This window comes from Ambystoma mexicanum, chromosome 14 (assembly GCF_040938575.1).
Source record: "Ambystoma mexicanum isolate Mex_15411 chromosome 14, UKY_AmexF1_1, whole genome shotgun sequence".
Taxonomy (NCBI): domain Eukaryota; kingdom Metazoa; phylum Chordata; class Amphibia; order Caudata; family Ambystomatidae; genus Ambystoma; species Ambystoma mexicanum.
Genome location: NC_090940.1, coordinates 513,498,269 through 513,524,720, shown reverse-complemented (window position 1 = coordinate 513,524,720; position 26,452 = coordinate 513,498,269). Strand labels below are relative to the sequence as shown.

At 50.6% G+C, this 26,452-nt stretch overlaps 1 protein-coding gene across 2 annotated transcripts in view; it reads right to left on the bottom strand.

Moving 5' to 3' along the window:
- The window catches only part of MOK (MOK protein kinase), a 1,335,855-nt gene that overhangs the window by 685,360 nt on the left and 624,043 nt on the right, over window positions 1-26,452 (bottom strand). The window lies entirely within an intron of this gene.

Here is a 26,452-nt window from a genome sequence, read left to right as displayed (position 1 = left end):
GAAGTGGGGTGCTCTTGGGCGAGACATGGTATACCCCTTTTCCTGTTAGTGACCAACCCAACCCTTCCACCATCTCATGGGCTGTTATGAGCCAGTTACCCTCATTGCCACCCATTTGACACTTGACAGTACTCGGACGAAGAAGAGTCAACTAAGAGCAATGAAGACCACACTCTTACCACTCTGATACTGGGACGAGGAAGATGCCTGCTAAGAGCTGTAAAGGTCAGGCATGTCCCGTTGAGTGTGGTCAGGCAGGGCTGATTAGACAACCACACCTGCAGCCCGTCAAGGGGCTGCAGGTGTATAAAAGGAGACCAGCCCAGCAGCATGGGAGGCAACAGGGAAACCTGTGCGTGGAAGAGTGACAGGAGCAGCAGCACGAAGGCCGGTGTATGCACGGCGTGGGAGCTGGGACCCCATGGAGCAAACCGAATGTTAAGAAGGGAGCGTGTGGAGAGGCTGTCCCTTTTATATGCATTAAAGATGCTTGTTTCCCTGTTTTGGGACATCAACACAGGGGTGCCTGAGGAGTAGGACCCTGATGTGAGGAGCAGAAGGCTGTACGATCCATGCTGCTGTGAAGCCTTTGAGCGCGAACAGTGAGCTTCTAGCCAGTGAGAAACCCGGTGCGCAAGCGTTTAAACTTGGTTGCTTGAGGAATACTTTGTATCAGAGTGGTCACGTGTTTGAGGAAACACATTTTGGAAGGTCTCCGAAGGTTGTACATTCTATTTGAAGTGAACTAAGGAAATATTACACCATGCGTTGAATACAAATCATGTTTCCTGAATACTGAACTGAATGAAAACCTCACACAAAAGCAGAACGATTACATAATAGGTTCAGAAGTAAAACAGAACTTAAAATTCAAGTAAAACCACTAGATGCTGCATACTAAAATTTATGATACTTTACATCCAGTGAAACCAATATGTGCTATATTCTCAAGTGAATGGAACTTTAAAAATTGAAACAAAGAAGGGCATATAGGGGGCATGGCTTGGAGCCATGGCGGTCGGAGTGGCTTCTTAGGAGCTCCCGGCTCAAGCCACACAACAAACCGATATACGACAGAAAAGCAGCCCAGCTAAACATGTAAAATGAGCGGAGCGTTAAGCAAAATGCTCTGCATGCGCTGACATGTTCCTGATCAACATGCGGTCCTCGGCGAGAGGAGTTAGCCCGCGTGCCCAGCCGAAGAGGCAATATGGCGGCCGTGAACCCGCCTTCCCAATGCTCCGGAGGACAAGCAGGGAACCTGGAGTCGGGACTCATCAGCTAGAGCCTAGCAGCTGTGCATGGGGCCGCACCACCACACTGGTAGACCCGGCCCCGGTGACCCGGAGGAGAAGCTGAGTCGGATCAGTGATCCCCAATGAAGGACCCCCTCCGAGGACCTCGAAGCCGCATGGGTAGCCTGGAGTCCCACCTGAAGCCCTGCAGCTCCCTGTGCGCCGCAAGAGCCATCCCTAATTTATGCTACCACATCAGCAGCCCGACCATGGCGACCTGGAGGAGGAGTGGAATCGGCCCGGAATGAGGGATCCCCTCCGGTGGGTTCCAGAGCCACGAGGAACGCATCGCAGCCCTATTTGAAGTCCTGCTGCTACCAGCACGGCATGCCGTAAGCACCATCCCCCACTCCCACCTGTTTGTCTACAGGGATAGCCAATCTCACTCCCGCGAAACAGACGGCAAAGCTACATGAAGGTAGGGCTGTGAAATTTTATGCGCTGAGCAGCTGGAGCATTGCAGGCCCCCACTGATCCCTCTGCTCCCTCACCTAAGGAAAGCAAACACCACCATGCAGTGGGTCTGCTCCCATTGAGAAGCTGCACACCTTCGTCTGGCTGCAAACACAGTGGCCGACCAGCCCCAGCACAGGCAGCCCTAACATCACCACTCTCTCACTAAGCCTGCAAGCCCTGGGACACGCACAAGAGAAGCAGCCGCTCTGCCTTGGCTCTCCCTCCAACAATCTTCCCATCAGAGGATGGAATCAGCCCGACTGTAGAGCCATCAGCCCAACAACTTCCCTCTCGCATCGGCCTACAGAGGATAGCGCGGTGGCACCCTCAAACTCCATTGAGGGACCCGAGGGATACAGAGCGCACCCAATCACAAGGAGGCCCAGGCAGGGCCAAGAGGGACGTAAATAAACTGGGTTTCCGGGGCTTGACTAACACCCCTCTGCCCCCACAGCAGATACATCAGCAGGGAGGCCAGTGCCAACAGGATCTCGGCAGAGCGTTCCCAAAATCCCTCATGGGAAAGAGTAACACGCACTCAGTACCGGCCTCCCCTGCACCCTCTCGTCACACCAAAGTGGAACGGGAGGGCACCACAAGTGTACGTTTCAGTCAGCACAAGCAAAGAGGGAGAGGGAAAAATGGCAAACCCCCCAAAATTGGCAACGCAAGCGGACATCTCCACCTTGCTGACAGCTTCCTCGGGTGAGTGCCCCAGCCCTTCAAGAAGGTATCCCTACTGTAAGGAACTCATGGTGGCAACAGTAAAGACAGACACAAGTGATCACAGTTCAAGGGTGTTTATTGAATAATGAATGCAGGGTGGAAAATGCCTTTTTTTATTATTATTTTTATTGGTTTATACAAACCTTTAAAAGAAAACAAAAAAGAAGAAAACACAATTCCAAAAGTCTTATCCATCCTTAGCGTCGTCAACATCAGATAGACGATGGCAAACAATAAGGCTCTCCAACTAACCATAAGAGTTAAAAATTAAAATTCCAAAGTCACAGTCAAAGTTTCAACCATTCCCATCTCGAGGAAAACAGAAAAGTAGAAGGGGGAAGTAGAAAGCAAGATCAAACAATCAATCGCATTTAAAATCATTCTGCATTTCAAATTCCTTTGCCCCTTTCATTGTTCGTTTTCATCTTCTGGAAGTTTTAAGGCCAACTTTTTTTTTTAATGTCAGTTAGGAAGTTAGTTAAGGCATAAATCAAATTCCATCAAACATCCTTTGCCACCAGTCGTTTGCACATAGTGTCGATTGACTTGAGAAGAGAACTCCTAGGTGTCTTGTTCTTATTGAACGCAATTCTCTGCAAAATAGGACAAGGTGTTTTAAGGTCTTTTTGTCCTGTGAACAAAATCTGCACATCAGATTAAGATTGGCATATTTCGCCCATCTCTTTATTCTATCCTTTGTCTGAAAAGCGTTCAGTCTAAACCACAGGTACAGGGCTCTTAGTCTAGGATCTGGAAAAAGTATAACATATGGTTGTACCCTTCCATAGTTGGGGAGCAGGTGCAAGTCGATCTAGGTCACTTGGCCTAAACCCCGCCCACCTGGTGCCTTCCTGGTTGCCACTCTTTTTCACCACTTAGCAAGCCCCGGCCACCTGGTGTCTTCCTGCTTGCCGCTCTTTTCCCTACTTAAGGAGCCCTCCAGCCTCTTTTACTTTGCAGCTGGGGAGCAGGTGTAAGTGGATCTAGGTCACCTGGCCTAAGCACCACCCACCTTCTTAGCCCTGCCTCTTCCTTCCTGCTCTTAACTCTTAAATCAAGGGCGTCTCTTGCCCAGGCGTCCAAAGCGAAGGGCAGTCAAAGAAAAGGGCAATTCCTGTTTGGACCTGTTCGGACAAGGAGGATCCAGGGTCCGACCCCCTGCAAAGACAGCAGGTAAGCATGCACCAACATGTGTTTACACCCTCTGTCCCCACAGGCCATCCCCACCCTCTATGGTCCCCCGTGTTGTTCCCTTGTGCCCCCCCCCCTTCCTGCACACAGGAGACTGTCCTGATACATTCTGGTTTCACCATCACTGTCTTTTGTCCCAATGCTAGATTTTACTTTTATGGACTTAATTCATTCATGGTGCGTCACCCTTTCTCAACTCTCATGCTGGACTTCCTTTGCATCTTGTACTCATGGTGACCCTGAATCATGCTGTTCCCATCTTCATCTTGTATTCAGACTTACTCTCTGTTCTGTCCTCCCCTCCCTCTCCTTATCTCCTCCCCTTACTTTCTTCTATGCACTTACTCTATCAGAATTGTCCCTGGACCTAGTATGATAGCAACTCTGTCTGTCGCTCCCCCATCCCCTTACTGTTCCCCCCTCCCTCCAGAGCTATCTGAAACGTTATCAGGCCTAGTACGATAGTTGCTTGTTTTGTTCCTCTCCTCCCTTTCAGCACCCCTCTCCCTCACCTTTTGTTTTCCTCCGGCTCTACCAGAAATGTTGTCAGGCCTAGTACGGTAGTCGCCTGTCTGTTTCCATTTCCTTCCCACTCTCCCGCTCCCTTCCTTATCTATGTCTTAGCACTTGCACTATCTGAAATGTCGTCAGGCCGAGTACGATAGTTAATTTCACATCCTTACTGTTCATGGCCTGTAAGAATGTCGTATTTTCCCTTGTTCCCTGTCATGCCTGCTGGACATATCTCTGGACTGGGAACAACCTCTCCATACAAAATGAGTTACGCCCATAGAACCGCTAGACCATTCTATTCGAAATGGAGGTTGTTTGATGCATTGCCCGGAAAGCGACGTCTGCATTTTTCACGTCGTTAAATTCACGCGACTTAGTTCCGTCACATGTATCACGGCAGTACGTACATAAGCAGCGTCGAAACGTCGATCGCTGCTTCTGATTAATTCATTTTTGGCGTTTTGTAGCTGAACTCCGGACCTGCGTCCTGCATCCTGCGTCAAATCTCCACGCGGACGCTGTCTTCAAGCGCGGCTGTCCTGGGCTGCGTGTATCCTGTTCGCGTGCCAAATCTCCAGGCGGACGCTGTCTGCAAGCGCGGCTGTCCTGAGCTGCGTGTATCCTGTTCGCATGCCAAATCTCCACACGGACGCTGTCTCCAAGCGCGGCGGTCCTGGGCTGCGTGTATCCTGTTCGCGTGCCAAATCTCCACGCGGATGCTGTCTCCAAGCGCAGCTGTCCTGGGCTGCGTGTATCCTGTTCGCGTGCCAAATCTCCAGGCGGACGCTGTCTGCAAGCGCGGCTGTCCTGAGCTGCGTGTATCCTGTTCGCATGCCAAATCTCCACCCGGACGCTGTCTCCAAGCGCGGCTGTTCTGGGCTGCGTGTATCCTGTTTGCATGCCAAATCTCCACGCGGACGCTGTCTGCAAGCGCGGCTGTACTGAGCTGTGTGTATCCTGTCGCGTGCAATCCTGCACGTGGTTTTCTGAAACTACTTTGAACCTTTGGTACCTGTGACAGTTAACAGGTGAACTTCTAATTTTCGTTCTTCGTGGGAAAGGAAGTATTTCATGAACTATTGGAAGGTGATTGTGCACAGTACTTTGGACGCTATCCTGTGGTGCACCAACCCGGTATCTAGCGTGAGCCTCGTGCCGTTCAGGATAAGTCTCCCTTACTAATCATCCCCTCCTTTGTCGTTGGTTCAACTCCTGGTTTTCTTCAAGAGACTTTCGTTGAATACTTCAGTTTTTTGCCATAAGGTCAGTGTTTTGTATTAATGCTAATACTGTGCTATAATAGTGATTTGAGTTTGGGACAGTTTCTTATGATACTTTATCTATCCTAGGCGTACTTCCGATACAATACCCACACCATGATCCATCTCTCTGCCTGTTTCATCAGTCAGAGAGTTGTATCATTTGGAAGGTCTAATTTGACCTACCTACAATCAAGTTGTGTGAAAAAGGATCCGGAAGAGCCCTACCAATTATATCCTTTTTTGGTTACCGTATCCTTTTCAATTGATACATTGGTGATTTATGACATTCCCTCCCTTGCCTTGAAGCGCTTTGAAACACATTGTGTAAAGGCACTATATAAATAAACACATCATATCATATCATAGTTGTTTGCTTCACATGGGGCGTCCTTCATACTGCTGGTTTGACGGCGCTGTTCTTCAGTAGAATGCCAGTCTTGTTGCCACATTTTGTTTTTTGCCAAGTTTGGATTTTCATGTAATAGGTCTAGATCAATGTCAAATTATTTTAGGATCTCCTTGCAGAGGGTGTTCCAGCTTGCAAGAATAGAGTTGGGATTGTTGACCACGTGATCATAGAAAATTTCAAATTGCGGAATGTTTGCCTTTTGTTTGGTCTTACGAAACAGCGATACCAAATTCCAGCTTATTCGGGCATTAATGGATATAAGCGATAGTTCGTATCGGACGCAAGCTGTTGTCATGCCCTTTGGTAGTTGCAATACTTTTGACCAAAATTAATTTTCCAAGGTTGCCCATAAATCATTAGGGCATCCAAATGCATTCTCTGCACTGTAGATCAAAGCTGGCACTACCTTCTGCTGATAGAAGGTAAGTACAGGCTTTAAGGAAAATGTTCCATATTTTTGGTTGAGAGCATAGGCTTGCGATGATAATCGTTTACATTTGCTTTTTACAATTTCAACCCATGGACTATCATTTAGACTAGCACTGAGCTGCATTCCTAGGTACCTTGCATTTGTTGCAATGTTTAAACCTTCCTTTCCCAAGAACCATTTGAATTTTTTGCTGTTGATTTGCCCTGTGGATCTTAAATCTTGCAGAATCAGAATTTCACATTTTTTGGTGTTTATTAGTAAATCATTCCTTTAGACATAGGCTTCAACTGCTTCTATTTTTCTCTGCAGGCCAATAGGCGTTGTGTCCATCAGGATCAAATCATCAGCATACAATAACCAGCTAACATGCGTATTATTGAATTTTGGGGGAAATGAATGTGCACCTGTCATGATGCCTACCTCCAAGGAGCCAGGTCCGACCCAGCAACCCCAGAGGCAGGCATCATTTCCCCCAGGGGAGTGCCAGCGGGCCCAAGCTGGGGCCCTTTGGACGCAGTCCTGGCGCCTTAGGCGCCAGGCTCATAAAGCTAGACATGTGTTCAAGTGTTTTAATGTGCACTTACCTGATGCAGACCATGCTGCTACATCCAAGCCGTCTTGAGGCCTGAATGGAACTACTTTACCTGTGGGACTACTTTCCACCCGGGTGTGGTCGGGGAAGGATACATACCTGATCGGTGGAAGGATACACACTTGGAACTTCTTCCAAAGCTATTTAAACCACGCCCGATCAGCAACTCACGCTTCGCGTTGTTCTGCTCCTCGCAGCTGGACGCTCACCGTGTCAGCTCCTGCTTCTGGACCTCAGCCACGCCTGTCAGTATCCTGGGTCACCTGTAAAGGGAGACAAGAGACCTTACCTGCTAAATCAGCACCACAGAGACATCACACCGACGATCCTGAAAAGGAAGACATCATTTTTAAAAGCATTTCGCTACGATCGCTGCAGCGCTGCATTTCACTCACCTTTCCTGGGCGCCTCCATCTTCAGCAGCGATCATCTGGATCCACAGCCACTTCCCAGAGCCTAGAGAGAAAAAGACAAGAACAAAAGGTGAGAGAAGGAAGGGAATAGGAAAAGCTCAGTTTCCTTCTAAGACTTACCTGCTGGGTCATTCCCATTTCATTTCGGGTCTTGCCGCTTCCAGGCATTTTCCGGACCCCGGCCCCTATGGGGAAAAAAGACAAAGACAGTGAATGAGTGAATGCAAAGACATTACCCGAGCGCTCATCCAGAACTTACCTGCCATTTACTGGAACTGCACGTTTCACTTCGGGTCGGCGCCATATCTCCGGCATTCCGAACCCCGGCCCCTAAGGGGAAAAAGACATAAGCATTAGCGCTTGCTGCAACAAAACAATGAACATTATTATTAAGCTTGGACTTTTGAACTTGCAACAGAATTTTTACAGCAAGTAAAATAGTCAAGCTTATTTGAACTCCCATCAAACCTCAATCCAGTGAAGTAACTGGGTTTCAACGCGCCCCTGCATCAGAAGCAGGATGGAGAGCTCATCCTTCCTGACCCTAAGGTGAGACTTCACGGGGAATCGTGGAAGGGTATTGTGGAGGGTTGGAAGAGTGTGGGAGGCTTGAGCATAATTCTGTCATAGGTAATACTCCCTTTTCACGCACAGGGGAATATTCCTGCGAGCCAGAGAAGCCAGAGTAGAGGGGCCCTTCCTGTCCATCTTCAGAGTCCTGCGCTTCACCATTGAAGAAGCATTAGCACTCGAAGCCAGACCTGCGCCTCCGTGGGAATCAGGTGAGCGTTACAGCACCATTGATTGACTCTCCGATATCTGACAGAAACAATGTGAAGATGATAGCCGCTAGGGGATATCCCTCTTTGACACCCCAAAATGTGTCTATTTCAGCCGAGAGAGTTCCACTTTGATCCAGACGGATCTTAATGTTCGTATTAGTGTGCAGATCTTGTATTGCAGCCAGTAAGCTAGGAGGACAATTCCATTTAAATAATTTGTTCCATAGTTTCTGGCAATTAATACTATCGAACGCGTAGGAAAAGTCGATAAGGGCCAGATACACCTTGCTCTTAGTTCTTAATGCCTACATTTTTAAAATATTCAGTATCAGAAGGTTAAGTGAGCAACCAGCACCTTTCACGAACCCAGCTTGCCTCATGTCCTCATGATCGGATTTCTTATCCAGTCGCGCATCTTTCTTTGTAGTAGGGTTGCACAAATCTTCCCTACAGCGTCTAAGAGGGCAATTGGGTGGTAATCTTTTGGGTTTGCTCGGTTTCCCTTTTTTTCTTAAAATCCCTAATAGGTCCTGGTGGCGTCTTGTCAAACCTAGAACTAAGATGGGAGCTAGCGTCGGCCATCAAATGAAAAATAAGGCTGTCCTTGTGGCGTCTTGTCAAAGTAAAAAGGCCTATATTAAGAAAAAACCTATTGCCAATTCCTTACAACTAATTCCAGAAAGAGTGTGGGATAGGGTGTCAAATAAAGGAAAGATGTTCACAAATAAAAGGCCTATATTAAGAAAAAACCTATTGCCAATTCCTTACAACTAATTACAGAAAGAGTGTGGGATAGGGTGTCAAATAAAGGAAAGATGTTCACAAATAATAAGTCAGGATGTAATTACCTTCAGGACTCCCTTCGCAACGTTTTCGGCAAGGGACAAGGTGGAACTTTGGAGCACATCACACGATCGAGCCTTCCCAGCATGAGCTAACAGTCCCATAGCAGCTATCAGGTTCTTCGTGTGTTAAGTCTCTCTTCAATAAAAGTCTCATGCCATTGAGGCCTGATGCTCTCAATAAACACAAAGTTCTTGTTCTTTTTTCAATGTGACTTTTTATTGGCATTTATAGATACCAAAAAGCTGCACCATTCTTTATGACATGCTGAAATCAACATAACCTCAACTGAGGTAGACGGGAACAAGGGGGGATTACTGCGGGGTGATCCCGGGAAGGGGTTGGAGCAGTCTCGGGTTAGTGTTACAGGGCTTGAGTTCAGTTATAGCGGTGGGTTGGGCAGCCTCTCTCAGTCCATTTTCATCAGCCAGCGGAGAGATGGTGGCTGCCTGGCTACTCCAGGAAATCTCTGCATGAAGTCTAAGAATGGAGACTAGATGCTGTGAAACTTGTTTCTGTTGCCAAGGCGGATGGCAGTGATTTTCTCAGCTGCGGCTATGTCCCAACACTTTACCCACCACACAGGGATCGCTGGGTACACAGGAAGTTTCCACAGCCTGGCAATTGAGATTTTGGCTGCAGTAAGTAAGTGCGTGCAGAGGTCCGATACAAAATAACCAGTCTTCGGGAATTGACCCTCACCTGTGTCTCCCAGTAGGACAATTCCCGGGTCCCATGGGATCGTTAGGCCTGTGATGAGTCGTATCAGTTCCAAGACCTCCCTCCATAACCTTTCCGCCTACAGGCACGACCAAAGGAGGTGGAACAACGTTCCTGTGTCTGTGCAGCCTCTCCAGCAGTGTGGCGATATGGTGGGGTTGCATTTGTATAGAATTTCCGGTGTTATGTACCATCTATAGCAAACCTTGATGGCCCCCTCTTTATTCGTCACACATTTGGAAGTCTTGTGGGTTCTTGCCAAATGAGATTCCAGCTGGCCATGTCTAGTTCTCTGCTCAGGTCTCTCTCCCACCGTGTCATGTGGGGCTCCTTAGATTCAGGGTCTGCCCTTTCCAGTAGCCTATACAGGGTTGAGATCTTCCCCCTGGGCGGGGTTGCAGTTAGTGTGCGTTCCAGCGCTATAAGTTCTCTGTGCCCATGAGTCCTCACCCAGTCGTGCGACAGCCAATGTCGAAGTTGGGCGTAGTGGAACCTCTCGCCCTCCGGCACCTGGAATTTCCTCTTGCAGTCCTCGAAAGTGAATAGGGTGTCCCATTCGTAGAAGTCCGCTACGTGCTTCAGGCCACCCGCCTTCCACTTGGAGAATGCTTTTTGCCCTTGTCCTGGGGTGAAGTCCAGGTTCTCACAGACCGGGGAGAGTGGGCCCGCAGTGCTCCTTCAGTTCCACTTCCTGGCCGCCTGCTTCCAGCTGTTCACCGTGTTCCTGGTGGCTGTGAGGGGTCCAGCGTTTGAGGGATGCTTAGGCCATGTGATACGTGGAAGGGATTCCAACGGATATTGACTCCAGTCCTCCTCCAGCTTCAACCAACGCGGTTTGTCTGTGCCCGGTTGCCACATAAATGCCGCAGAGAACTGGGCGGCTAAGCAGTACCTCTCCACCTCAGGGACTCCCAGGCCTCCAATACCGGGCTTCTGAGCAGGATCTTCCTGGTCACCCGGGGCCTCTTTCCCCCCCCATATGAATTTTAGTATGTTTGCTTGCAGTTTCTGTTTGCCTTTTTTGGGGATTGCTACTGGAAGGGCTTGGCAGTGGTAGAGCAGTCTGGGAACAAAGTTCATTTTTAGTGCTGTGATCCTCCCCAGCCAGGATATCTCTTGATCTTGCCAGCGGGACATGTCCGACTGCAGATCCTTCAGGAGGGGTGGGAAGTTTTGTTTGTAAGTGCTTCTGCTAGCTTAGGTAGGCAGATGCCCAGGTAGTTTAGGTGGGATCTGGCCCATGGGATCGGGAGACTAGCCGAGAGGGAGTCCAGCATTGCTTTAGGAATGTTGATGCCCAGTGCTACGGATTTCGTGAGGTTGATCGAGAACCCGGAGGCTGCTTTGAAGCTTTCAGCTCCCTACCAGGGATGTGCCTGGATGAGATAGAGTCAATAGCACGTCATCGGCGTATAGGGCCGCTTTGTAAACGTCGTTTTAGAAAAAAAAAAATTAAAAATGTGATTTTATTAGGTTTTAACACAACAGTTCTCTCAATGAGAAAAGAGAAAAAAGAAAAGGTTACATATGCATCCATAGTCGTTACACAGGTGGGAGTAATACCAATATACAGTGCTTAATTCCGTTTCTATAGATCCAACAGTATAACAATGGAAACAACCAACATAATGTTCTCGTTCTCTTTATTCTTTTACACCTTCCCCCTCCCCCCTCCCCCCACGGACTAAGAAATCGTGTTACCAAGGAGTTGTGTTGTCATGGTCATGTGCTCATTGTCACAGGCTGAAACTGTTTCGATGTGGTGTGTTCTGGGACTCGCCATAAGGAGGGCGTCTTGTCATAATTCTACTGGTGCCTGAGAGGTAGCGTGGAAGAGGCCTCAAAACAGGTAGAGGGGGAATAGTACACAAGAGGAGAAGGACCTAGTCGGGCACTATAGACAATGGACCCTATCACCATTTGGGGTTGGATGTCCATTTGATGTGTGTTTGCTTAGGAAGTCTGACCACAGGACGTCACACTGTGTCGCCCTGCCGTGGAGTGATGCAGTAATTTTCTCCATGGTACATATGTTCATTGCAACATTGATCCATTCATTCTCGGTCAGAGTCCTAACTGATTTCCATTTGGTGGCGAGTAAAGCCCGAGCAGCGAGCAACAGATGGGGGGCTAAGCCTTGGACTCTCTTCCACTCGTCCTCTATTTTAGCGAGACCGAACAGGACAAGATGGGGGTCCGCCGTTCTTTGAATACCGTCCAGGGGTCTAATCCACCCCAAGACTTCATCCCAACAGATCTTAATCTTAGGACATCCCCACCACATGTGCCAATAGTCTGCAACTTGTCCACATTCACGCCAACAGAGGGGGGGAGGATGACTGATACATTTTGGATAATTTGTAAGGGTCATACAGCCAGCGGTGCAAGAGTTTGATGGAATGGAGTTTATATTGCCACGATATGGAAGTGCCTGTTGCCATGCGGCACATTTTATCCCACACGTCTTCATCAATTTCCGTCCACATGGCATTCCCCCAACGTGCTCTGAGGTTATGTGTATTCCCTCTACCCGCCTCCACTAGTAATTTGTACATGGCGGAAATCAGGCCCTTCCTGTCGGTCTTGGAGTCCAACAGTTTTTGGAAGGGGGTGGGCTCCCTACTCAGTTTTTCCTTCCATGCTGCCTTTGTTAAGACCTCTTTGATCTCTAAGTAGTGGAAAGTGGACAGCACGCCTATATTTAGGGCCTCTGTTAGCTCAGGGAGATTGATAAAGGAATCGATTCAGAGAAGCTAGCCCACCCTTTCTAGTCCTGCTTCATACCACGCCTGGAATCTTTCAACATTGGGGATTTGTTTATTTATGCCCGGGGACCATAGGTGGCTCAGTGGAGACGGCCATGTTGTGGTTTCTCTCATCTCGGGACCCTCCCTCCATATTTCCCATACGGTGGCAAAGAGCGATTGCTCCTTCGTCTTCCTCAACACTCTCTTTCGTGGGGCCATAGCCACTCCGAGAGTGTTGCTGGGTCTAAATAGTGGTTGCCCATTGCTATCCACTGTGGGTCCTTTTGGTTGCGTAAATGAGGGACGAGTACCCGTAATTGGGCAGCAACATAATACTTCTTGAGGTCTGGGAGGCCTACCCCTCCTTTATCTTTGGGCAACGTCAATGTGTTGTAGGCGATCCTGGCTTTTTTCCCACGCCACAGGAATTTTAGGGTCGCTTTTCTAACCTCGGTGAAGTATTGCTCCGGTATTTTAATGGGAAGCATCTGAAGGGATAGAGAAACCTCGGGAGACAGGTCATTTTAATGGCGTTAAGCCGGCCAAGCGCCGAGATTGTCAATTTGTCCCACCTGGCCAGGTCCGCATGGAATTTGGCAAGAAGCTTTGGGAAGTTCGCTTCATATAGAGTGTCTATTTGTTTCGTAATTCGTATCCCTAAATATCGCACGGTGTCATGCTGAAGCGTCAGTCCAAGAGAGGAATATTTTGTTTCGTTTACCTCTGCCGCCCCCTGGAGGGGGAACAATATGGATTTGGACCGATTGACCTTAAACCCTGATAACTGACCATATTCTTCGAGGAGGGATATAGCTCGGGAATGGATCTTTCAGGATTGACCACATGCAGGAGTATGTCGTCTGCATATAATGCCAACTTGTACTCTGTGTGTCCCAGGTGCATCCCTTCTATACTGGTGTCCAATCTCATTTTGTGTGCTAATGGTTCAAGCGATAAAGCAAACAAGATGTCCGATAGTGGGCATCCCTGTCGGGTACCCCGCTTCAACTGAAACCACCTAGAATATACCCTGTTTACAAATACCGAAGCTGTAGGCATCAAGTAGGCTGCCTGGATTCCCTTTCTAAGCTTGGGGCCCATCCCAATCTTGTGAAGGACTCCCATTAGAAAGTCCCAATCTACCCTATTGAATGCTTTTTCTGCATCGATGGAAAATAGTGAGGGATCAGTGTTCAGGTTGTGGTGGATGAAGCGGGGCATGAATTATTCAATTCTAGCTGCCAAGACCCTTGTGTATATCTTTGTGTTAGGCAGAAACCTGTGCCGTTCCCTTAGGGACCACTGCAAAAGATTTAAGACTACAGGTGTTGGCAGTAAATCCACTTGGTAGCAGTCTGTACCACCCAGGTTTACCTGGTAGCTGTGGCTGAGCAGTCAGACTTCCCTCAAGAAGAGTTAGGCAGTATGCAAAGTATACACAATAGGCACTCAGATACAACAATACAAGCAAACACTGACCAGAGCTTTGGTATCAAAGTATATAATTATTTATTTAAAAACACACAGTTTGAAACACTCCAGCACTCTTATTGTAAAATATTCTAAACACAGTTACTATTGTAATATACACACCCCTTTGTTTCCTATCAGATAAATCCCAGTAAGACACCACTTATTTTCATACAGAGGTGAGGGCTTAACTAGATTGCACTTTGATAAGTTTGTGAGAAAGGGGGGGGGAGACAGAATATGGAAAGGTACACCACTCTAAGATTCAGGAACACTGTTAGCAAGGCAGAAGAGCAAAAGTCACTGGTGAGCCAAAGTCCAAAGGCTGGGCCCACTCTTAGAGAGAGCAGAGCACAAATTCGCCCAAGATCACACAGTTACACTAGGCTTAGAAAGTCTTGCAGAGGGTTCAAAAAGAGTTTAGAGAGGCTTTAAGAAAGTTTAGCCAGGGTGTCCCAGACTAACCCAGGTTCGAAAGCCGGGGGCTAAATCTACCCCATACAGTCGGTAGCAAGGGAATCCAGGCGGGGCACGGTACCTTAAGTGGGAAGGATCCTCCAGCGGTGGCAGTTGTTCCTGGTAGTGGGTGCAAGTTGCGTCGTCGTCCAGGGGAAGAGAAGATCTCGACTTGGAGGAAAGATGAAGGTCGTTGCACTACCAGGGAAGAAACCAGCCGTAGAGTTTTCCGGTTACAGGTGGTACCTTTGTTTTGCGGTCGTGGTAAAACGTGGTATCCCGGTTGCCGGGGTGCTTGGCACAGGCAAGGCGGCCATGAGGTACGTCGGGAAGGCGAAAAGACGGTGAAACTGGTTATCCCCACCAGTCAAAGGAAAAAGACTCTCCGGCGGGAGATCTCCTCTGTCGTTGGGAAAAGTGGTGAGGCAATCCAGCAGGGCTCCACCGGTGGTGGTGACGTGGCAGGTCGGCTCAGCTTCTCCCTCGTCGGATTCTTAGGTCCTGTGGCGACTTCTGAAGTTCCAGTCCCCAAAGACCTGCTTTTATTTAGCAAACCCCCATTCATGCAGCCTAGCTGTCACTCAAACATGCTAAGTAGTGAGCCGGCCGGCTCACCACTTGGGCCAATCAGGATGGAGTGCGACTTGAGTTGCCTAGGCAACTCAGTCCAGGTTGCCTAAATTTCCCTCCACCCCTCCTAAGTACCCCAGACAGAGTGGCACCACTTTGGAGGGCTTCTGTGGAGAAGCCCGCCAAAAAGTGGAACAAAGGGCTCGACTTGGGTTGGAGTCACAGAAGAGAACACAAACGCCATTTTAGAATCAAGTTTTGGCAAAAAATACCAACCGGAGAATTAATATTAATTAAATAAACCGGCGGTATGTTCGAGGCTACCGTAAATAATTAAATAAAGATAGTAGCCTAAAACAATGGGAAATCCCATAGGAAAATATTTGCGGTTGAATATAAAAAGTAGTATCCACTGCCACCAGCCAAAACCCGATCAGGGGGGACAGAGACGTGCCCCCTCGACTAACAGACCCCGGGGCAATTGAATTGCCCCAGCCAGTACGTCCACAATATGATGGTTTGTACTGGTTCTGTTCAGAATTTAAGACTAGTAAAGTCAATGATGACTTTACATGCCCTGGGAGACAGTAGTCAGTCCCAGGGTATGGAGTCTGTACTGGGGGGTCACTATGACACCCCTGTGTCACTGCACTGAGGGTGCTGTGTAACACACATCACAAAAACACATGAAGTCCTATGGAGTAAAAGACCCCATAGCCCATTAAACACATCTAGATTCAAAGAAACACACTCAAATCATGCCCAAGAGTGAGGGTAAAAGAGTCTCACTCTTGGCAGGAGAAAAAAATAAACCCCAAAAATCCAGCAAAGCTGCTGGGGGACTCACTAGGTTAGGAAATTCAGCCTAAACAGAGAATTCTCCCTAACACTTTGCATCTATGTTGAGTAGGGAGATGGGACGATATGATCCACATTTTTTGGGATCTCTCCCTTCTTTTGGAATGACCGTTATGAGTGCTTTGACAAATCAATCTGGAGGTTTCCCCGTCTCTAGGATCTCATTAAATAGTTTCACTAGAAAGGGTGTGAGCTGTGTGGCAAATGTCTTGTAAAAACCTGCAGTATACCCATCTTCACCTGGGGATTTACCTAGTGTTAGTCGTTTGATGGCCTCCTGAATCTCCTCCTCAGTTATGGGGGCGTCCTCCTCCTCAGTTATGGGGGTGTCCAGGGACTCAGACTCAATGTATGTCAGTTTGGGCATATTGATATCAGCTAAATAGGATCGAATGCTAGACGGGTCCGGTTCTGTCTCTGGGGTATACAGGGCTTCATAGAAGTCTGCAAAGGCTTCGGGGATGGTGGTCCTACTTATAACTGTTTTGGGTCTTCCATCAACTATTTCCTGCACTCTGCGTTCTGCCTGCTGTGCTCGTAGCCTGGCCGCCAACAACGCATCTGCTTTGTCTCCTTTCTCATAAAATGTTTTTCTTTGGAAAAGAAGTTTGCGAGCTATGTGGTCGTGTTCTAGGAGACGGAGTTCCTCCCGTTTTTCCCTTGCTTCACTGACTTTTTCATGGTCTAATACGTCCCCTTCCTTTGCTTCGTTATCTAGTTGGGCGATTTCTCTACAGAGTCTATTTTCAATCAGAGTTCTCTCTCTCTTTTTATTGGCTCCCTCCCTCATAAGGACTCCCCTCCAGGTCGCCTTGCCCGCATGCCAGACCCCTTGTGTAGAGACCTCCCCGGTATCGTTCAATCGAAAGTAGTCAGCAATTTCAGTTTCCATCTCCGACTTAAAAACAGGGTCTTTCCATAGGGTCTCGTTGCATCTCCATTTTCCACCTCTAACTGGTAGGGATTCCCATATTATGTCAGCGAACACCATGTCATGGTCAGACCATGTGATCGGTGTGATTTCTGTGTGTGAGGCCGTATCGCATAGATCTCTTGAGAGGTAGAGGTGGTCAATGCGGGTGAGTGTATTGTGTGGGGCTGAAAAAAAAGTGTAAGCTCTCTCCGTGGGGTGCATTTGTCTCCACACATCAGTCAGTCCATACAGTTCCATCATTACCCTGAATTGGGCATGGTCTCCTCCGAGTTTATCACGTGTTTCTGGGTTAACGGGTTTCCAATCTAACGTGGGATCTGCCCATGTATTAAAATCTCCTCAAAGGATGATATGACCTGTTGACTCTTGCATGATTTTGGGGATTGTTTTGGAGAGGAGTCTAACTTGCCCTACGCTGGGGGAGTAAATCGTGGCAATCGTAGTGGACAATGGTCTCTGAAACAAGCAAGGCTCTGCCTTCTGCATCTGACCAAACCTTTGTGGTCTTGAAGTCTATCCCCTTCCTAATGATTATTCCCACTCCCCCCCTCTTTAGTGTTCCCGAACTCCAGAATTCTATCCCGGATCGCCTCCCCAGGACCGCCCTCTCCTCACCCTTCATATATTTAGTCTCCTGCAATAAAAGTATATCGATATTTGATCTGCGGAACTCTCTAAAGACAAGTGATCTCTTGGTTGGCGAATTAAGACCTTTGACGTTCAGCATTCCCACCCTTATGGCACCCCTCCTTTATGGTTCAGCGGTCATCGTAACAGCAGAATCTGAGACCATACATACTCTGACCATTTCAACCCGCTTCCTCTGTGTTTATACAACCACGTAACCATTGCACTGTTCATAGTTCTTAAATTTACCCTTGATTTGACACGTGCCTTTGTCTGTCCTCCCCACCCCCCCTCCCTTCCTTCTTCCTGAGTTTGGTGGCGTCCGATCGAGCCTAGTTAAACACACTAGCCCGGAACCGAACCACCAGTGGAGACCGTTACCTCACGGGCCCCTTGTAAAATAAACATCAACATAACTAATGAGCCCCCGGTAACCTCCCACCAGAGCGAGCACATTTCTGCAAGATAAGTGGAGGTCTCAATCACGTTGCACCAATAACACCCATATTTTCCCCTTATCAAATGTCAATTCAAGCAAAGAGTACCATACTTGTTGAGGGTCAACTGCCCCCTTCCAGAGAACCGTTTCCCCTGCGATATTTCCCCAAGCCTTTCACCTTCTTCCTCTTCGGGCCCTGTGTCTGCCATTCCCTTCCGTCCTTGGGGGCATGGTCACGAGATTCCTCCCGATCCTGCGGGCCCAGTAAGTCGGATATGCAAGCTTTGATTTGTTGCTCAGAGCTCAACCTGATCCTTGTGCCTTCATGTTCGAAAGAAAGAGAAAAGGGGTATCCCCATCTCTAGCGTGTGTCATGAGATTTAAGCCATGTCTTAATTGGTTTACACATTTTCCTCAGGGCTAAGGTCAGGGAGGAGAGGTCCTGGTATATAGTTATTTGGGGTCCACTTAGGGAGATGGTGCCTCCACTCCTCGCCTTTTCCAACACTCTCATCCTATCCTGATAACGGTGAAATCTTGCCAGAACTGATCTCGGGCCTCCAGGTGGGCCTCCCGCTCTGTGAATGCGCTCTGTCTTGGGTTCATCAATGTTGTCGTCTGCAAACAGGAGCTTGATGATGTTGTGAAGGGTCGTTTTTAGGTCCTCTTCTGTTTCCCCTTCTTTCTCGGGAATCCCAAAGAAACGCAGGTTCTTTCTCCTTTCACGGTTCTCCAAATCATCCATCTTAAGTTTAAACTCTTGCTCTCTTTGTTCTAGCTCAGTTATTCTGTGGGCCAGCTGTGTTTCCAAGACGTTGATTGAGGCCTGGTTGTTTTCAACACCTTCAACCCTATCCTCTATGTTGTCAAGGCGCTGTGGGAGTTTATCAATTTTTCCTCCTATATTGGCTCCCATATTCTTTATTTCCGCCAATAAATCTGCTATGTCTCCTTTTGTGGCAGCGGTTTCTGTATCTGTGATTGGCGATGTGGCCATTTTGGAGCCAACGTCGATTCGGGATATCGAACCGTATGCATATATGGCAAGTTTCTGTCGGGCGTTCATGCGCCTGATGTCATAGTTTCAACTTGTCGGACAGTGCCGCTGCTAGAATGCCTGTTACCACAGAGGAGGCACACGCCCCGAGTTCACTTATTGCTTTTTTACTTTCCGTCCGAGACAGACCGTATCTCCGGGGGCCTTTCCCTCTGTGAGGTAGATGCGTCTGTTATTACAGTCTGGGTAAAGTCCTTATCCCCTGGCGGGTAAACGGAGGGGGGGGACAACGGCAGTCACTTACTTCTCTTGGGCCGCGGGGAGCGCCGGCACCTCGCCGCATGCGTCCCAGGTCGCACCCCAGTCCGGCGGCGGCCCCGCCTCGCTGGGTCCGTCAGGGGGAGGCGATCTGGACCCGCCGTGAAAGTTTGTTTCAGCAAAAGAAGAAGCACAGGGCCCGCATCTCCGTTTTCTTCTCGGGGCGCCCAGCGTCGCACCGCTTCCAAAGTTCTCCCCGCTCCTTTCTCCACTATTGCGGTCTACCGTCTGCTCTGCCGGGTCCTCGCATCCAGGAGTGGCGTTGTGTGGACGCCCAGCCTCCAGTGTGCGTTCCACTGGGTGTTGGCGCAGCAGTTGCTCCCAGCAGGCCAAGAGTTCCGGGCAGAGTCGAGGCCGATTCTAGTTTCGTTTTCACCTTCACAGTTCCATGACAATATTTGCTGGAAGCCGGGGCGGTTTTCACCCGGGATTTCTTCCGTAGGTGGCAAGTACCTTCACAGACCATCGTCTCGAGTTTCCACCCCAGAGGGGGTCCAAAAACAGGGGCTCATTCTGTTTTTCGGGACCTCGGGACGGGAGCTCACGCAGGAGAGGATCTCATCCGCGCGCCCCCTGGTGGCCACCGTCGTTTTTGAATTTAAGTCCCTGGATTGTGGGACTCTGTCGGGTCCTGGAGGTGAACGGCTCCATTGACAGTGCAAAGATGAGAGGCGACAGGGGGCAGCCCTGGCGAGTGCCTCTGGTGATCTCGATTCTGGGGGATATAGCACCGTTGATTCTGAGCGTTGTGGAGGGGTGCTGGTAATTTGCCATCGTCCGATTCAGAAATTTCGGGCCCACCCCGTAGTGTCGCAGCGTCTCCCTCATGTAGCCCCAGTCCAGCATGTCGAACACCTTGTGTGCGTCGAGAGAGACCACCACTAGTTCCCCTCCAGTTCTGTTGGCCGTCTCAATAAAGTTTAGGGTGCGTCTGATGTTGTCCAAGGTATTGCGACCGGGGATGAAACCCGTTTGATCCGGGTGGATGAGATCCGGGAGGAGCCCGGCGAGCCTGCGTGCTAACAGTTTCGAGAAGATTTTGGAGTCCACATTCATCATGGCGATGGGTCGGTATGATGAGCAGAGTTCTGGGTTCGCTCCAGGTTTCGGGATCAGGACCGTGACAGATTCCTCCATGGAGGGGGTGACGGAGCCCATTTCCAGGAAAGTGTTGAAGAGAGAGGCCAGATCGGGGGCCAGGATATGGTGGTATTTCTTGTAGAATGGGGGGGGCAGGCCGTCTGGGCCCGGGGCCGTGTTCTTCATTGAGCAGATCACTTCAGCCACCTCCTCCGGTCTTCTAGAGTGTTGATATGTGGATGGCGGGGTGGTCTTGGGGCCATTTGCAGATAGTTGGCGTGTGCTTCCGCACATGTAGGACTCCCTGACATCATGTTCTTGTGGTGCTCGGTCATGACAGACAGCTTTTCGGGGTCTGAGCAACGGGGTTTCCCTGTCTCGGTCCCATAGGACTGCGACGTTGTTTCTTGTATGCACTTTCTTGAGCTTATGCACAAGCAGGCGGTTGGCTTTGTTGCCATTTAGATAGCAGAACTGCTTCGTGTATGTTAATGCTCGGGCTGTTCGGTCTGCTAGGTGCATTTCCAAGACACCTTTGGCTTTACGTAACTCATTCCACGACATTGCCGAAAGGGCGTTTTTTATGGTTTGCTTCTTTCTGAGCCACCTCCGTTTCCAGTTCCTCTATTCTGAGCTGGTGTCTGCACCTGTGTGCTGCTGAGCAATTCATGGCAATGCCTCGAATCACGAGCTTCGTGGCATCCCACACCATAGCCTCTGTGGGTCCCTTGCCCATGTTCTCTGTGAAATAGTTGATTAGAGCTTCCGACAGTTCCTGGCTGTCTGCTATGTCCGAAAGGAGGTAATCTTGCAGCTTCCAAGCCCTCTGCCGCGGAGTTGGTACTATAACTTGGGCATGGTCAGAGATTACCCTTAGCCCTATGTGGATGTCCACGATGCAGGGGAACAGCATACTTGAGACGAGAAGGAGGTCTATTCTGGAAAGACCCCTGTGGACGTGTGAAAAGAAGGTGCAGTCACAGGCCTTACCGTTAGCCAGCCTCCAGGCGTCGATCGTTCCTGTCTCTCTCAGGAATTCTGCAAGCCCCAGTGCCTTCGAAAAGTCTGCTCCGGTCGGCGATAGGGTCTTGTCGATGGTGGGGTCCGGGGTGAGGTTGAAGTCATTTCCGATCAGCAGTTTACCTTCAGAGAAGGACATAATCACTGGGAGAATCCTGCGTTTGAAGCGCTCCTGGGCGTCGTTTGGGCAGTAAATTCCTGCAATAGTTATTGGAGCTCCACCAGGAAGCCCTTGATCAGCAAGAACCTACCCTCAGCGTCCCGCTTGACCGTGACCTTTGACCGAACCACTCATTGGCTGAGCAGGACTGCCACCCCTCCTCTCTTCTGTCCGGAAGATGCAAAGTATCTTTTAGGGAATCTTTGGTGCTTGTCTCGTTGCTCGTCCGGGGCCAAGAGGTGGGTCTCTTGTAGACAGACAATGGGCCTCATTACGAGTCCGGTGGTAACCGTGCCTGAAATTCCGGCAGGTTACCGCCGGACTCGTATTACCATTCTGCCTCCGTGATTCCCGGAATTACAGGGGCATTACGACCCCAGTGACCCAGGAATTCCGGAGGCAGAATTTGGTAAAGCCCCATTCCCATTGAGTCCCATAGGACTCTATGGGAATGGGGAAGTGGAAACACTGGCACCATCTCGTGATGGTGCCGGTGTTTCCACGTCCGCCTGCAGGCGGGTGGTGTTAAACCCGCCAGGTCAGACCTGGCGGGAATGACACCTCCGCCTGCAGGTCTCGAGATCACTCAGTATGGAAACAACACTGGCGGCAGATTTACCGCCACCGTTATTTCCATACCTGGTGACTCATAATGAGGCCCAATATCTGCCTCCAGTTGGGCCAGGCGGTATTCCAAGGACTTCTGTTTTCTGGAGGAGTTTAGGCCCTGGACATTCCAGGTGATCATGGTTGTGTGGGGGATCCCATTTCAAAGAGTTCGGATTGCGGGTGCTAAGTGCTGTTCCACTCCACTTTCCTCCGTCCTGTGTGGGTAGCTGCCAGTTGAGCTGGGCCCTGCATTGGTGATTTGTGCCCCTTTCGGTGTCCACCCGTAATAAAATTTGGTCATCTGGGCCGACCTTCGACCAACGGGGACTCCGGCTGGGCCAACGCAACCTTCTGAAACCAAAACACTTTGGCCTCTGCTGAAAGGTGATGAAAGCTTGGTGTGTGATAGTTGTGTCCACTTTTTTCAAGGATTTCGGTATGTGGCCAGCGGTTGTGGCTGGCATTTGGTCCTTCAGGTGACGCGTATCAGATCCGCGGGTCCATTGGACCCGTGCCACCCCGCCTCAGCCGTCATTACTAGGGTGTTTGCTCTTGAGTGAGGGGCCCCTGATTCTCTGGCGTCATCTCTCCACTCGCGACCAGGTTCGGTTAGTGTCCTGTGGGTCTTCCTGTTCCCATGGTGTGTCCTCAGCGTTGGTCCCCTCCCCAGCATTCGGGTGTAGCAGTCTCATGCACTTTGCGTATGTGGCGGACACTCACGTTCCAGGAGAAGATCAGGGAGGTCGGGAAGCCCGAGTGGTACGGTACTCCCTTCTCCCTCAGCCATTCCGTGACTGGTTTCAGTGCCTTCCTTTTCAAAAGTGTGACAGAGGTGAGATCCTGATATAGGGAGATGGAGGCGTCTCTAAACAGTATTCGAGGGGAACTTCTTGCCTCCAACATGATTTCTTCTTTGACTTTGAAGTAGTGTAGTCTTGCAAGGATGTCTGGTGGGGCCGATGAATTGGATCGAACTCTGGTTCTGTGGACCCTGCCAAGCACCAGGGGGGATTCGTCCGGCAGAGTTAGGATGAAGCAGAAGAGGTCGCTCACGTAGCGCTCTAAGTCTGCCTCTGGGACGGATGTGGGGATCCCTCTCAGGCGTATGTTATTGCGACGGGAGTGGTTCTCTGAGTCCTCCTGCTTAAGTTCGAAGGCTTCGCACCTGGCTTATAGCGCGGCCAGCCTGTACGCCCCCTTCTCGAACTCATAGCTATGTTCGCACAGGATGGTTTCTTCCTCCTTTATCCTGGTCTCCAGCTCCCCCACTCTCGCTTCCAGTACTGTGATGGTACTCTTCACCTCTTCGGTGCTCCTCTGGAAGTCTTTAGTTAGTGCCACTAGGAGGTCCGACTTTGTGACTGTCTGCGTGGGGGCTTCTCGGAGTGACTTCGCGTGCATGCTCTCATTGGTTGTTTCCCCTGGTTCCAGGCGGTCCCCTCTTGTGGGCCTGTCTGGTGCAGGGGTAGATAACAGAGTTGCGATGTCTGCTTGCTTACTTGATTTTTTGGCCATGGTGAGTTCAGGTCCGTCCCACAGGTTGGGGTGTAGTCTGCTGAAGTTGCAGGGCAGATAATTAGGCGGACCGTCACTCTCGAGCCCAAGGGAGCTGCGACCCGGTGCGCCTAGCTGCCTTTAGTAGAGTGCTCCTCAGGCGGGGGGCCCTCAGGTGTTAAGAGGCCACTCTCTGCCAAAAACTCCCTGGTTATGACCCTCGCACCTCCCTATGGTGCCAGTGCAGGTGACCTGGGGTAGGAAACCGGGGCCCGATGACGTGCCTCTCGAGCTGTGGATCACTCCGACGTGCCAGAGGATCCGTGGCACTCCTGTGGGGCTGTGTGTTGAAGGCTCCAGGCTCCGCCAGGGAGGGTTTGGTTGGATCCCTGCCGCAGGACCTGATCGTGCGCGGTTGTGCAAGCCCGCCCCAGTGGGCTGGTTTCACAGGGGGGGGGGGGGACGGCCGGGATATCTTTCTCCCGGTGGCTATGGCTTGAACTGCTGCCCGGCGGGGGCTAGATATGGCCGCTGATGGGTGGTTTGCCCTTGCCTGTATGCCGCCGAGGTGGGGTTTTCCTCCGGGAAGCTTGCCGACTGAGAAGCGTTGCGGCCCGTCTCCCTGGGTCTGGATGCGGAGTGCGACATGGGCCCGGGGTTTGCTGGTGGGTAGCCACTTCGGGGGGGCCTTCGTACCCCTCACGGGTTACTGTCAATGGGGGGCGCCTTATGAGGGGCACAGGCCGTTTATATTGATCAACAGTCCCGCTCTTCGGCTATGTCCCGGCAGTCCGGCGGAGGTGGGGGGGTGGGGTGGGGAGGTTCATCAAGCGGTCTGGGCCACCAGCCTCAGGTTTGCAGCGCGGCTTAGGCGTGAGCGCTGCTGGTGTCCGGGCACTGCTGGAAACCCCCTCACCTATCGCCATGTTGGAGCCCTCCGGTCCCCTAAGCCCCCGTTCCTTCAAAGTATAAGTCCTGAGGGCCAGAGCCTGTTGCCCCCGATAAGGAGGGGTTGGGCTGTGGGGGAGGCCCGGGCTGCGTGTTATTGGGTAGCTCCGCTGCCTGGCTTTTACTCTGGCAATGGGTGTAAGTGCGGGAGAGGAAGAGGTGGGCCGTGGTGTGCCGTGCGGCAAGGCTTGGGGCCGCTGCAGCTGCTTCCATGGGGGTTGGGGCCTCCGGTTGCCTAGGTCTCTGTTTCTCCATAGCTTCCAGCCGACCAGAGTCTGATACCCCCAGTGAGGAGGGGGTTCCATGAGGAGGCTCAGGCTGCACACGTAGTCGGGCCTCTCCGCGACCTGACTTTGTTCCGCCGTTGGGGAGTGAAGGGAGCCCGGGGCCGCTCTCACCTCGGGTCTGCCGTTCCCTCCCGTGGGTTGAACTTTGGGGAAGGGGATTCGCAAAGACTTGGCTTGTTGCTGCAGGCTTCCTCTCTCTCACCTTCTCAGCGCAGCGTACGTCCCAGGGTGCTGTTGCCTCAGACGTCCGTTCCCTGGGTTGGCTGGATTCCAACTCGGGTGCTGCTCGCCTGTCAGATCCCCTTGTAATGGCGATTACCGCTCTGTGCAGCAACGGGTTTCTGTGCATCGGGTTTCCCCCGCAGGCAGGGGGGGCACACCAGCCTCCTCAGGATTTCCTGCAGTGTCCCTGCACCCTGGGGCTCTCCTAGTTCACCCGGATCCGTTGGCTCCACAGTGCTATGCCAAGCCGGGGCTTGCTCAGCTACCAGCTGGGGTGCGATGGGGCTCCTCGTTCGAGGTTGCTGGTAGAGTGCCTTCATTCTCCCAAGAGGGCCAGTGGTTCCGCTGCTCAGGGACCGCCTGCGCCTTGGTGCGCCCCGCTGTTGTCAGATGCTAAGTGTAGTGGCGCCTGCCATTTTGAGGACGGGCCCGCGCTGCCCTCTGCACCGATTCAAGCCCAGCAAGCTCTCAGTTCGAGGCGTTGCGGGGTGTTAGAAATGAGGTCCTCATCTGCAGCATTGCTTTGGCATTCAGGCGCACCGTCGGGATATCTTAGATACACACTTTCAGCAGGGCATTTCGGTCGGATGCGTAGCGTCAGCCGGGAGCTCTTACTGAGCCGATCTGACCACCATGGCTCCAAGCCACGCCCCCCAAAGTTCTTGTTCTACGAACACGTTGGCTGATGGCTTCACCCCTCGGTCCCCCTCTTCTGGTTGCAGACCCCCTCACTTGTTGTATTCAATGAATTAACAAAAAAACAGTTCTTCTCAGTGAGCTTTGGGGCGGTAACTTTCCACCCATGGATCTCCTTCGGCCAGGCTCGGACCCCAATTGACAAGGAGGACGCTTTACTTCCCCTTGTCTTGCACTGTTTCCTTTTAAACAATTCTTCAGGCTTTGCCCCTGGTTGTCAGCTTCCCTCTGCCGAGCTCACTCTCGCCAACTTTACCAACAATTCTTCTTGGGGCTGTTAGGTTCTACCTCTTTTCATTAGCATCCCTCGTCCGGGTTCACTCTTGCTAATTTCCATGAAACACAGTTCATGTGCTATTTTTCAACATGCAGGATTCACTTCCCTTTCGCTTCACGATCATCCATTGGTCAAGGACATTCGACGGTACAGAGGAATTTGCATGAGCCCTGTATGACCACTTTGACCCCTTCTGTTTACTTTTCTCCCACGGCTTTCTGGTACCTGTAGTTCAACAAAAGGGTAATCTCCACAAGTGCGTACCCACATGGTGCCGGCCCTCTGCTCTGCTAGTTTTCCCCTTTTCTCTTAACAGTTCATTGTATTCAAAGTTCAATTATCCTCTCGCTACTTTTATTCAGCACAATTGGTTTTCTTTATCGGTTCTCCCCCTCGACTCACTGATTGTGATGAATGGCATTGCTTTCTTGCCTTTAGAGTCAAGGCCGGTACCATAGGGCCAATACGTCTCTCCCCAGCTTGGCTGCAACACATGCAGGCTATTGCTGATGGCCTTATGATTCCTTCTCTTGAGTCTTTACGGGTCTCTGTCAATAAGGGCAAGGTCACTTCTCCCCCTGGTCTCCTCTCGACTCTCGCCATCTTTCGCC